General features: G+C 41.7%; 1 long non-coding RNA gene across 5 annotated transcripts; it reads right to left on the reverse strand.

Moving 5' to 3' along the window:
* Positions 1–782: 782 nt before the first annotated feature.
* On the reverse strand, positions 783–13,604 carry LOC127333947 (uncharacterized). Of its 5 annotated transcripts, none has more exons than XR_011752091.1 (11): positions 12,830–13,604; positions 12,708–12,741; positions 12,403–12,479; positions 11,446–11,519; positions 11,180–11,294; positions 4,797–9,580; positions 4,612–4,708; positions 4,370–4,446; positions 3,413–3,486; positions 3,147–3,261; positions 783–1,548 (listed from the first exon to the last, which is right to left on the reverse strand). It is a non-coding gene; the product is annotated as an uncharacterized lncRNA (long non-coding RNA). The 5 variants fall into 5 exon arrangements; XR_011752092.1 differs by having other exon boundaries at positions 4,675–4,708; positions 12,645–12,741; XR_011752090.1 differs by having other exon boundaries at positions 12,645–12,741.
* Positions 13,605–13,845: the final 241 nt, after the last annotated feature.

Here is a 13,845-nt window from a genome sequence, read left to right on the forward strand (position 1 = left end):
CTGCTGTTCTACAAACCTCTGCTCTTGGAGGCCCAACACTGTCTACAGGAAAGGAGGGGGAACGTAGACACCAGCTTTCTCCTTAGACCTTTGTACAGGCGGCATAGTGGTACCCCTTTGTGACACTTGGTTAAAACATATGCATTGCGATGATAATCCAAGTAATTCGAGCTAATTAGGACAAGGTGCGTGCACTATTAGTATACTATGCATGAGACTTGCAACTTGTAGGATATAATTTACATAACACATATGCTTTATTACTACCGTTGACAAAAATTGTTTCTTGTTTTCAAAATCAAAGCTCTAGCACAAATATAGCAATCAATGCTTCCCTCTGCGAAGGGCCTTTCTTTTACTTTTATTGTTGAGTCAGTTCACCTATTTCTCTACACTTCAAGAAGCAAACATTTGTGTGAACTGTGCATTGATTCCTACATACTTGCATATTGCACTTGTTATATTACTTTGCATTGAAAACTATCCATGAGATATACATGTTACAAGTTGAAAGCAACCGCTGAAACTTAATCTTCCTTTATGTTGCTTCAATACCTTTACTTTGAATTATTGCTTTATGAGTTAACTCTTATGCAAGACTTATTGATGCTTGAAGTACTATTCATGAAAAGTCTTTGCTGTATGATTCATTTGTTTACTCATGTCATTTACCATTGTTTGGTTCGCTGCATTCATTACATATGCTTACAATAGTATGATCAAGGTTATGATGGCATGTCACTCCAGAAATTATCTTTGTTATCGTTTACCTGCTCGGGACGAGCAGAAACTAAGCTTGGGGATGCTGATACGTCTCCGACGTATCGATAATTTCTTACATTCCATGCCACATTATTGATGATATCTACATGTTTTATGCAAACTTTATGTCATATTTATGCATTTTCCGGCACTAACCTATTAACGAGATGCCGAAGAGCCAGTTGCTGTTTTTGGTTTCAGAAATCCTAGTAAGGAAATATTCTCGGAATTGGACGAAATCAACGCCTAGGGGCCTATTTTCACACGAAGCTTCCAGAAGACCGAAGATGATATGAAGTGGGGCCACGAGCTGGCGACACACTAGGGCGGCGCGGCCTGGGCCTTGGCCGTGCCGGCCTGTTGTGTGGGGCCCTCGTGTGGCCCCCTGACCTATCTCCTCCGCCTACTTATAGCCTTCGTCGCGAAACCCCCAGTACCGAGAGCCACGATACGGAAAATGTGGGGACCCCGGACTAGCTGTCCGAAATTCCCTGTTATGTATACAGTTCACGATCCCATGATCAGTGCGCCGTGAACACATAACCGAACTGATATCAAATTACACCATCCATTACAAAGCGGAATAAGAAAATTACAACATGGTCACATGACCAATACTTACATAATAGCCTCGAAGGGCCTAACTAAACATCAGAGTAGCATCATCACTTCAGCAGCGCAGTACCCAAGTCATCTGCCATAACCCTACAGTAACCGATCGGGAAGACGTTCCTAGCTCGCATAGACGTCGCCAACTCCTTCTTCATCTGTCGAACTCCTTCAAGTCTGGCCAAGTAAATAGCCAGGGACAAAGCCGTGAGTACATTTGAATTGTACTCGCAAACCATCAAGAAGGTGATAACAATTCTAACTAAAGAAGACAAGAGAGGAAGAGTAGTTTCTCTTGTGGATATAGCATGTGGAAGAGAAGAGATGTTTTTGGTGGAGATAGCATCCCAACTTCTCAATCGAAGGGGACACTCCAAGAATTTATCTAAGACATCTCTATTTCTCTATTGAAGAAGAGTCCCTCTACATGAAACACTAGGAAGGGTCACCCAATTTTGTTTCATTTTCCTCGACCATCTCCATATGGTCGGCACCAGCCTTTCCGTACCCTTCCGGTACATCCAACACACACATTTCCTTTGGAAATCATTTTTCAAAACCAAAACTCGACACAGCTCGGTAACGGCCATCCCAACCGTCCATGACCGCGGACGCGGCTATTCGAATAGTTTTGACTCTGCAGAGTGTGCGCACTTTCCCCACAAGATCTGATAAATCCACCGGGATCATCCTCGGTTCGTCATACGAAAGTATGCGAGTCTCGGATAATCAGTCGAAGCTTTTCGCCTATTCAACTTAGCAAGAGGTCCTACCCTATGGAGTATGTACCTCCCCGGCACCGTGGCAGCTCACCTCCCTTTGAGCGTGGCTCCACCGCCAAGCCAGGAGACCCATAGTGTCTTCCGGACGGGTCAGCCCCGAAGGCCTCCCGTTATACGATTGTCTCCAACTACGACAACCCGGACTCGGGGGTAACCGTACCCTTGTATAGTTGTGCGGTGCCTCATGCTAAGAAGAACAAACGTCAAGCTAAGCCCCGTGCCCACGTTGGAGTAGTGTGGTTGCGCGGGTTAATTGTTCCGGGCGAATACAGAGAACCATGTGTCGTTTTTCTCAAAAACCCAAGTCACACACACATTTCCTCTTTCCAACCATCTTTGTCAAGATCCTTTCCTTTCATAAACCATACGCTTGGGTAAGATTGCCTCACCCAAGGTTTTCATAAACATTTACAACAAGGTAAACCTTGAGGGGTTCCCAACCTATAGTTTCATGAGTTGAACTAGTATTGCACTACGGCCGAGATGAGAGTCATCCCGCCATAGATGAGGTATAAAGGGGTAGTGGAGTGGATCATACTTGCTTAAGGTAAGCATGTATTATGACAACACAAGGAGGAATATACTCTCAGATTTGTGGTGCTAACTACACAACTTAGATAGTGGAGTGTCACTATCCAACATATTCTCCAAGATGGTACACGGCATACTCCTCTCAAGTTGAGAATACACCAAGATCATGACATTGATACCTCTATACTACAAAGGGGGTGGGTGTGGTGTAAGTTAATATCTTGAGATGGAACATGCTCAAGTTGAGCATACAAGATCACCAAGTGGAATAGCACGGCCATGTTACCATCCATCCCATAACACAAGGACAATAGTGGAGCATCACCACTAGGGAGTACCCCACTTGCAATCACACATAGATGACATAAATGGAGATAATAACACACATAGAATGAAGGTGCTTTGAACATCAACAAATGACATCCAACTAGACACCGGATCAGAGATCAAAAGATGGCTTGCCTTGGCTTATTTGTCCCTGTACTTCTTCAACTCCATCAATATAACAATCCCAACAATATAAATAAAATCTTCTCATCCGATTCCACTTGTTCTTCTTCTCCGGAATTGTTCGCATCTATCGCCGGAAAATATAAAAGAACACAATCAATCACATTGAACCAACAAACAAACATACAACAATCAACAACTAACCATGCAGCCAAGGTATAACATACAAAGGACTTATAGATACCACAAACAACTTAAAGAGAAACCATTTTATTTACCTAGTAAAGGTATGAGAGTATCACAACTTAGCAATTGCCTCTCTCGGTATCACCATGGCACAAGCTAAGTACCCCTGGTAGATAACATCATAAAGAGGACAAGAGCATTAGTTTGACATCAAATACTTTCACAAAACATTTTCAAACACTTTTGGAAAAGTAGAAAACAGTTTTCCTAATTTAATTTGCTCACTTAATCACTATACAAAAATAGGAAGCAAACCATATACCACATCATTTGAAAATTTAAACAAAACAAAAGAGATAATGTTAGGTTGTAGAGGTTTTGTTTTGCAAGCATAAAACAAAGGTTGCCCATCTCTACTAAAAGAGTTGGTCAAGGGTTTTAAATAAACCGAAAAGTTTTGCTTCAACAATGCATGTCACACATAAACATTACTAACAGCAACAAATTTGTATGAACAGAGACTAATAATATTTTTCCTAGATAGCTAGTACTAATACAAGACTAACCCAATTGGAATCACCTAAAAATATTAAACCTACAATTTTAGGAATTTCCTTGAATCTGACTGTACAGAAAACAAGATCTGTAAGCCATAAATCGTAGAAAAATCCTAAAAATATGAGGCTACTTGCATTTGAAAGGTAATTAAACAGAGATGCAAACACAATTGGATTTGGGTTCAAATTATTTCTGAAACTCTCACAAATGGATTGACAAGTTTACTGCATGTTTTCACCATTTGCTTTAACTATGGAGTTGCAGAATAGATAAAGGTTTGAAACTTGTTGGAGATGATTAAGAAAACATTCAGTAATCCTACAGAATTGGAATCACTCAATTAGGTTCAAAAATGGATTTTTGATGAATTAAAAGCTAACAGCCATGTCTGCAGAACATACAGAACAAGTTTAATTCATCAAAAATCATACACAAATCATAAAAATATGAGGTCTGCTGCATCTGAAAGGTATTGAATAGGTGGTTCTTACCCAGTTGGTTTCATTCAAAAATTCGTCTCCAAGCTCATGGTTTAATTCGACAAAGTCAGATCTGACCAGATCTTGATCTGTGAGCCATTTCAGTTTCATGAGGTCAATCGAAGTGAAACCACCGCCAAAATAAAGGTATTGGAGAGGGCTTTCACCCACAGTTTGGTTTGCTCAAAAAGGTTTGGTAAAACGGGAGAAATCTAACAAACAGTGATTCTGCATGTTTGCAGAACTTTATTTACCATGCAAAATCCGTAACGAATTTGAGGATGAGACCAACTCCAAGTTGTAGATATTTTCAATACCTATCTGCAGAACTTTGAACCACTAGATTTGGATCTGCACACGAGATTTGGCGGATTTTACAAAATTGTACAGAATCTGAAACAGCAAGATAGCAGAAATTACTGCAGGGATTTGGACGAACTTTGCTCAAGAACTTCAGATCTGAGGATAGCTCAACCTTCTCCATGCTTGGACCAACATGCACCTGCATCAAGATCCAATCTTAGCAATGGAGGGAGAAGAAGAGGAGATTAAACCATCTAAGGTTAGGGAGAAGAAGGAGAGGGAGGCTCTCATGGTGAGGATGAGCTTGAGGGAGGGGGAGAGCTTCATCTTGGTGGCTTGCCATGGCTATGGCCGGCCATGGGAGCAAGGGGAGCACCATTTTCGTGGGGAAGTGGAGGAGGAGAGTGTGAGGGAGTGGAGGAAATAGTAGGGAGTGAAAAGAAATGAGGCAAAGGAGAGGAGTGGAGAGGAGTGGAGAGTGGGAAATGAGAGCAAGTGAGGAGGGAGTGGGCTGCCAAGCCCCTTTATATAGAGGGAGAGGGGGTGGGTTGGCTGCCTCCTCATTGATTGAGTTGGTTGGGAGGTAGCCTCCTCATTGATTGAGTTGGTTGGGAGGCTGCCCATTTATGGATTGGGGTAGGTGGGAGGCATGGCTTGTATAAGAAGGAAAAGGGGAGATAGTGCTGGCCGAATTTTGAATGCAAACACAAATTGGCCGGCTCCATTCTTGCCAAACAAAAATGAACAATGAGAGAGAGATGCACATCATCCATGTGCATGATGTTGAGGAGGTAATGTTGATGGAGGTTGAGACATAGAGATAGAAATGGAGAGTGAGAGTGATATGCATTAAAAGGAAAAATTGTTATCACTTTGTTTGTGGCAAACAATGATGGAAAGAGATAGATCCAAGGTTTAGAGGGGTAGTGATGGAAGTACAGATACAATACCAATGGTGAATATGGTGGCATAAAATCAATTCAAGAGGTCAAGGTGTTGATGGAAAAGAATGGGGGAGTGAGATAGGTATGAGGAAAAATAAGTTGTTCTAAAAAAAGAGGTCAATTGGGAGTGGTTTGAAATACTCCCTGAGTCTAGGGTTCAGTTGAAGGGAGTCCATTTGAAAGTATCAAATGATCATCCATTTGATCAAGAATTGGAGGATGAGGGGATACAATGTGGTAAATCAGTGATGTGCATAAGATGTGCAAGGATTGTCATTTGAAAAAAAAGAATTTATTTGAAAGGGATTTGAAACACCTCAATTGGGAATGAACTCAAGTGGAATGGAATTTGAAAATGTTGAGAGAAACTAGTTGGAACATAGGAGGTCAAAATGTTCTACTTACTTTCTCAAGTGAAGTAGAGTTTTTCTCAAATGTAAAATAAGCAAGAGGAAGACAAGAAATGGTATAGGTACCATAAACAAGCCTTTTGTAAAATGGAAAACAAAATAGAAAATAATGTTTTAGAAATCAGTACTTGGTAGAAATGGGATGAAAAACAAAACCCATTTCAGTTCTTTGTTTTCTTTGAAGAAATATCCTGAAAAGATTTTATAAAACTAGAAGTAGTTTTGTGATCAAAACTAGAGAAGGAAAAACAATAGGGTTTTTGAGAAAGAAAACTAATTTAGGGAGGAGTGTTCTCAAGGGTAGATGGTGGCCTCAAAATGTACCCATCATTCCCAATCTTGGTTTTGTGAAGATTAAACTTGAATAAAAACAAGAGGTAAAAGTGAAGGAAGTGATCTTGAGGTAAAACATTGGATAGGGTACAAGATCAAGTTGAATATATGAGCTGCAAGGATTGACTGAGACATGCAAGACGTGGAGGTTGAAGAGGATGTTGCATAGATGAGATCCATGCATTGAGGTCAACAATAACAGTGGTGGTTGCTTAGATATCAACTGCCAAAGTCTGGAACTTATAAGCTTGCCAAAACAGATTGTTGACTTGGCTTCAGAATCAACCTAAGATGAGTGGGTATAAGAGAAGGATGTGATGAGGGTAGATGATCCCAAATTTTGGATTCAAGGATGGTTTGAGCTGGACTAACACAAATAGGAATATCAAGATGGCACACTCATGTTGCCATGAGGAGAAGAGTTTGATGTAGTAAAAAGGAAAACAATTTTACCTAAGTCACACATGTGTTTTATTAGGTGAGTTGTATGTCTGACCACTAGAGGTGTTGTTCTTTGAGGTACTCAACACAGAACTCAACAAGAAATCAAGACAATATATCTAGCGGCAGATCAAAGCAATTCATCACAACAAACAAATCAAGGCAACTCATCTAAATTAGTCTATAGAAAAAGTTTTTGTTCCCCCTAATTTTTGGAATATGGACAATTAATCAAGGTTGCAAAAGTTGGGGTGTTACAGATCTTCCACCCTTAAAATAATCTCGTCCCGAGATTACTGAGCGTAGAACTGGAGGGGTTGTAAAGCTTAATGAAAGTTAGACTCCATTCTTCTGTCGGCGTGCCGTTGTTGAGAGGGTCGCAACTTCGGCTTCTGAGAGACATGTTAGATTTCTTCCGAGGGAAAGCTTCGTGAAGGGTTGACTACTCCTTGCAGGTGTTGGATCTGTAGCTTCTTCACGATCCTAGCAGAGGTTCAAGACTGTGGGAGGGTTAGTGCACCCAACGGTACTTGAGCAGGGTTGAAAACTTTTTAGAGTTAGCTTAAATTTTTAGTGGAAGACGAAGTCTTCCACCCTTAAAATTGTTCACCGGGGAGGTTTAAAAACTCTAAGCTTCGGCCACGGGTCTTGTCGGCGCTTTTTGGAGAAGTCATTGATCTCTCGTCTTGAGTCGAACATCTTCAGAGGACGTTGTGTAGTCCACGACTTCAAGGGCAGTAAATGCATCCCAAGTTCTCGACGGTGTTTTTTAGAAAGGTTAAAAATGTTAGGGTTAGCTCCAATTTATAGTGGGAGACGAAGTCTTCCACCCTTAAGATTTTTCACCGGGTTCTCAGAAAAACTCAGAGCTTCTGCCTTGTAGTTCTGTCTGGGGCTTCTGAAGAAGTTGTCGATCTTCCGTATTTAGTTGAAGAATCTTCGGGGGAGAAATGTAGACCACGGCTTAAAAAGGCACTCACGGTGTTTACTAAACCTTATAACGTGCGGTAAGGTAGTAAGTCGATGAAGCGCCTGGTTGTGTCCATATGAAGTAGCAACGAAGGTCGTCGGAGACAATCTTGAGCTTGAGAGTTGGTGCTGACTTGTACTAGTTGAGAAGTGTGCGGTTAAACTACACCTAATCTTGAGTCTTGAGGTATCTTCAGGAGCTTCACTTGATGAGGAGCGGATGAACCAGGTGATGCAGCTTGGCTTTGATGCTATTGTTCCCTCAGCTTGTTAGACGACGTGTTAGAGGGTGGTTTCAAGAAGATATGCTCGAGGTTAGTGCGGTTATGCTCCAAGGTTAGTCCAAATTAGTATGTCTTCTCGCAGAGGTGCAGTCACTCTTGAAGGTAGGGGCTTCTGCTTTCTTGGCGTAGTAGAGATGCTCCAGCTGATCTTGAAAGTAGTCGGCGTGGATAGGGGTCTGGGTTAGTTTCTCCGACGGTTGAGAATCGATGGTTACAGAGTTAACTTATCCAGTAACTAGCAGTTAGTATTCTAACGGCGTGGTTGATGAGGGTAAAAACATCTTAGGGAGGCTGTCTAAGCTAGGTTATCACACCGAGGGTGTTTTTCAAACCGAAGGATCAAGACAATCATGCACACAACAAACAGATAAAAACACTCAAGGCAACACACGAGGAACTACAAGCAATCATCACACCAGACATGGTACTCTAAGTACCCAAGGATGCCTAATACGTAGGGGTAGCTCAATCAAAGCGATTGAGTTTTGTCCTATCCATCCTATAGGTTTGGGGCTGGTCGCATATGTTGACGTCTTCATATCGTCAACATCAGCTTCAACTTGGATCCTTGTAGCAATTGGTAGTGAAGGGGTCGGGTGTTGAGTCATTGATGATGAGGCGGAGGAGAAAACTGTGTAGAACTTCTAGTCTCGACATCCCGGAAATATGAGGTCTTCGAAGAGGTAGCTGTTGAGGTGCTCCCGAAGGCGGCAACTTCTGGTGGCTGGCCTAAAAAGTACTAGTCAAGAACTGAGGACTTGATCCCAGACGACTGCAAAAAGTGCAAGTCCATGGAGGAACAAGGTCAGCTCATCGACAGACTTTGGTGACAACCAAAGATGTGATGTTATCATCCCTACATGAGCACGACTAAGTCGGCATCAAATCTTCAATAGCTGCTGTTGGAGATATGTGAGACTTCATAAAAGGTTGATCCATCTTCGAGTTCGAGTCTCCGGTCTGGGTTGGGGACATCGTCCAATATGTAGGTTTGAATTGGATGAGACAATAGAGTAAGAATTTTCAAACCCTTTTATAAAGCGGAGAGATAAGAATTTAGAAGCTTTGAATAAATAAGAGGAGTAGAAGCTATGCTTCCAACTAAAGAAAGAATTTGTTTTGTAAATAGTTTTTCCCAAGTACTTGTTTCCTAACTAACGTCCATGCTAACTAAGGTCTCCTACAGTCAGGATAGCTCTGATACCAGCTCTGTGGGGACCCCGGACTAGCTGTCCGAAATTCCCTGTTATGTATACAGTTCACGATCCCATGATCAGTGCGCCGTGAACACATAACCGAACTGATACCAAATTACACCATCCATTACAAAGCGGAATAAGAAAATTACAACATGGTCACATGACCAATACTTACATAATAGCCTCGAAGGGCCTAACTAAACATCAGAGTAGCATCATCACTTCAGCAGCGCAGTACCCAAGTCATCTGCCATAACCCTACAGGCAACTGACTGGGAAGACGTTCCTAGCTCGCATAGACGTCGCCAACTCCTTCTTCATCTGTCAAACTCCTTCAAGTCTGGCCAAGTAAATAGCCAGGGACAAAGCCGTGAGTACATTTGAATTGTACTCGCAAACCATCAAGAAGGTGATAACAATTCTAACTAAAGAAGACAAGAGAGGAAGAGTAGTTTCTCTTGTGGATATAGCATGTGGAAGAGAAGAGATGTTTTTGGTGGAGATAGCATCCCAACTTCTCAATCGAAGGGGACACTCCAAGAATTTATCTAAGACATCTCTATTTCTCTATTGAAGAAGAGTCCCTCTACATGAAACACTAGGAAGGGTCACCCAATTTTGTTTCATTTTCCTCGACCATCTCCATATGGTCGGCACCAGCCTTTCCGTACCCTTCCGGTACATCCAACACACACATTTCCTTTGGAAATCATTTTTCAAAAACCAAAACTCGACACAGCTCGGTAACGGCCATCCCAACCGTCCATGACCGCGGACGCGGCTATTCGAATAGTTTTGACTCTGCAGAGTGTGCGCACTTTCCCCACAAGATCTGATAAATCCACCGGGATCATCCTCGGTTCGTCATACGAAAGTATGCGAGTCTCGGATAATCAGTCGAAGCCTTTCGCCTATTCAACTTAGCAAGAGGTCCTACCCTATGGAGTATGTACCTCCCCGGCACCGTGGCAGCTCACCTCCCTTTGAGCGTGGCTCCACCGCCAAGCCAGGAGACCCATAGTGTCTTCCGGACGGGTCAGCCCCGAAGGCCTCCCGTTATACGATTGTCTCCAACTACGACAACCCGGACTCGGGGGTAACCGTACCCTTGTATAGTTGTGCGGTGCCTCATGCTAAGAAGAACAAACGTCAAGCTAAGCCCCGTGCCCACGTTGGAGTAGTGTGGTTGCGCGGGTTAATTGTTCCGGGCGAATACAGAGAACCATGTGTCGTTTTTCTCAAAAACCCAAGTCACACACACATTTCCTCTTTCCAACCATCTTTGTCAAGATCCTTTCCTTTCATAAACCATACGCTTGGGTAAGATTGCCTCACCCAAGGTTTTCATAAACATTTACAACAAGGTAAACCTTGAGGGGTTCCCAACCTATAGTTTCATGAGTTGAACTAGTATTGCACTACGGCCGAGATGAGAGTCATCCCGCCATAGATGAGGTATAAAGGGGTAGTGGAGTGGATCATACTTGCTTAAGGTAAGCATGTATTATGACAACACAAGGAGGAATATACTCTCAGATTTGTGGTGCTAACTACACAACTTAGATAGTGGAGTGTCACTATCCAACATATTCTCCAAGATGGTACACGGCATACTCCTCTCAAGTTGAGAATACACCAAGATCATGACATTGATACCTCTATACTACAAAGGGGGTGGGTGTGGTGTAAGTTAATATCTTGAGATGGAACATGCTCAAGTTGAGCATACAAGATCACCAAGTGGAATAGCACGGCCATGTTACCATCCATCCCATAACACAAGGACAATAGTGGAGCATCACCACTAGGGAGTACCCCACTTGCAATCACACATAGATGACATAAATGGAGATAATAACACACATAGAATGAAGGTGCTTTGAACATCAACAAATGACATCCAACTAGACACCGGATCAGAGATCAAAAGATGGCTTGCCTTGGCTTATTTGTCCCTGTACTTCTTCAACTCCATCAATATAACAATCCCAACAATATAAATAAAATCTTCTCATCCGATTCCACTTGTTCTTCTTCTCCGGAATTGTTCGCATCTATCGCCGGAAAATATAAAAGAACACAATCAATCACATTGAACCAACAAACAAACATACAACAATCAACAACTAACCATGCAGCCAAGGTATAACATACAAAGGACTTATAGATACCACAAACAACTTAAAGAGAAACCATTTTATTTACCTAGTAAAGGTATGAGAGTATCACAACTTAGCAATTGCCTCTCTCGGTATCACCATGGCACAAGCTAAGTACCCCTGGTAGATAACATCATAAAGAGGACAAGAGCATTAGTTTGACATCAAATACTTTCACAAAACATTTTCAAACACTTTTGGAAAAGTAGAAAACAGTTTTCCTAATTTAATTTGCTCACTTAATCACTATACAAAAATAGGAAGCAAACCATATACCACATCATTTGAAAATTTAAACAAAACAAAAGAGATAATGTTAGGTTGCAGAGGTTTTGTTTTGCAAGCATAAAACAAAGGTTGCCCATCTCTACTAAAAGAGTTGGTCAAGGGTTTTAAATAAACCGAAAAGTTTTGCTTCAACAATGCATGTCACACATAAACATTACTAACAGCAACAAATATGTATGAACAGAGACTAATAATATTTTTCCTAGATAGCTAGTACTAATACAAGACTAACCCAATTGGAATCACCTAAAAATATTAAACCTACAATTTTAGGAATTTCCTTGAATCTGACTGTACAGAAAACAAGATCTGTAAGCCATAAATCGTAGAAAAATCCTAAAAATATGAGGCTACTTGCATTTGAAAGGTAATTAAACAGAGATGCAAACACAATTGGATTTGGGTTCAAATTATTTCTGAAACTCTCACAAATGGATTGACAAGTTTACTGCATGTTTTCACCATTTGCTTTAACTATGGAGTTGCATAATAGATAAAGGTTTGAAACTTGTTGGAGATGATTAAGAAAACATTCAGTAATCCTACAGAATTGGAATCACTCAATTAGGTTCAAAAATGGATTTTTGATGAATTAAAAGCTAACAGCCATGTCTGCAGAACATACAGAACAAGTTTAATTCATCAAAAATCATACACAAATCATAAAAATATGAGGTCTGCTGCATCTGAAAGGTATTGAATAGGTGGTTCTTACCCAGTTGGTTTCATTCAAAAATTCGTCTCCAAGCTCATGGTTTAATTCGACAAAGTCAGATCTGACCAGATCTTGATCTATGAGCCATTTCAGTTTCAAGAGGTCAATCGAAGTGAAACCACCGCCAAAATAAAGGTATTGGAGAGGGCTTTCACCCACAGTTTGGTTTGCTCAAAAAGGTTTGGTAAAACGGGAGAAATCTAACAAACAGTGATTCTGCATGTTTGCAGAACTTTATTTACCATGCAAAATCCGTAACGAATTTGAGGATGAGACCAACTCCAAGTTGTAGATATTTTCAATACCTATCTGCAAAACTTTGAACCACTAGATTTGGATCTGCACACGAGATTTGGCGGATTTTACAAAATTGTACAGAATCTGAAACAGCAAGATAGCAGAAATTACTGCAGGGATTTGGACGAACTTTGCTCAAGAACTTCAGATCTGAGGATAGCTCAACCTTCTCCATGCTTGGACCAACATGCACCTGCATCAAGATCCAATCTTAGCAATGGAGGGAGAAGAAGAGGAGATTAAACCATCTAAGGTTAGGGAGAAGAAGGAGAGGGAGGCTCTCATGGTGAGGATGAGCTTGAGGGAGGGGGAGAGCTTCATCTTGGTGGCTTGCCATGGCTATGGCCGGCCATGGGAGCAAGGGGAGCACCATTTTCGTGGGGAAGTGGAGGAGGAGAGTGTGAGGGAGTGGAGGAAATAGTAGGGAGTGAAAAGAAATGAGGCAAAGGAGAGGAGTGGAGAGGAGTGGAGAGTGGGAAATGAGAGCAAGTGAGGAGGGAGTGGGCTGCCAAGCCCCTTTATATAGAGGGAGAGGGGGTGGGTTGGCTGCCTCCTCATTGATTGAGTTGGTTGGGAGGTAGCCTCCTCATTGATTGAGTTGGTTGGGAGGCTGCCCATTTATGGATTGGGGTAGGTGGGAGGCATGGCTTGTATAAGAAGGAAAAGGGGAGATAGTGCTGGCCGAATTTTGAATGCAAACACAAATTGGCCGGCTCCATTCTTGCCAAACAAAAATGAACAATGAGAGAGAGATGCACATCATCCATGTGCATGATGTTGAGGAGGTAATGTTGATGGAGGTTGAGACATAGAGATAGAAATGGAGAGTGAGAGTGATATGCATTAAAAGGAAAATTTGTTATCACTTTGTTTGTGGCAAACAATGATGGAAAGAGATAGATCCAAGGTTTAGAGGGGTAGTGATGGAAGTACAGATACAATACCAATGGTGAATATGGTGGCATAGAATCAATTCAAGAGGTCAAGGTGTTGATGGAAAAGAATGGGGGAGTGAGATAGGTATGAGGAAAAATAAGTTGTTCTAAAAAAAAGAGGTCAATTGGGAGTGGTTTGAAATACTCCATGAGTCTAGGGTTCAGTTGAAGGGAGTCCATTTGAAAGTATCAAATGATCATCCATTTGATC

This window comes from Lolium perenne, chromosome 2 (genome assembly GCF_019359855.2).
Source record: "Lolium perenne isolate Kyuss_39 chromosome 2, Kyuss_2.0, whole genome shotgun sequence".
Taxonomy (NCBI): domain Eukaryota; kingdom Viridiplantae; phylum Streptophyta; class Magnoliopsida; order Poales; family Poaceae; genus Lolium; species Lolium perenne.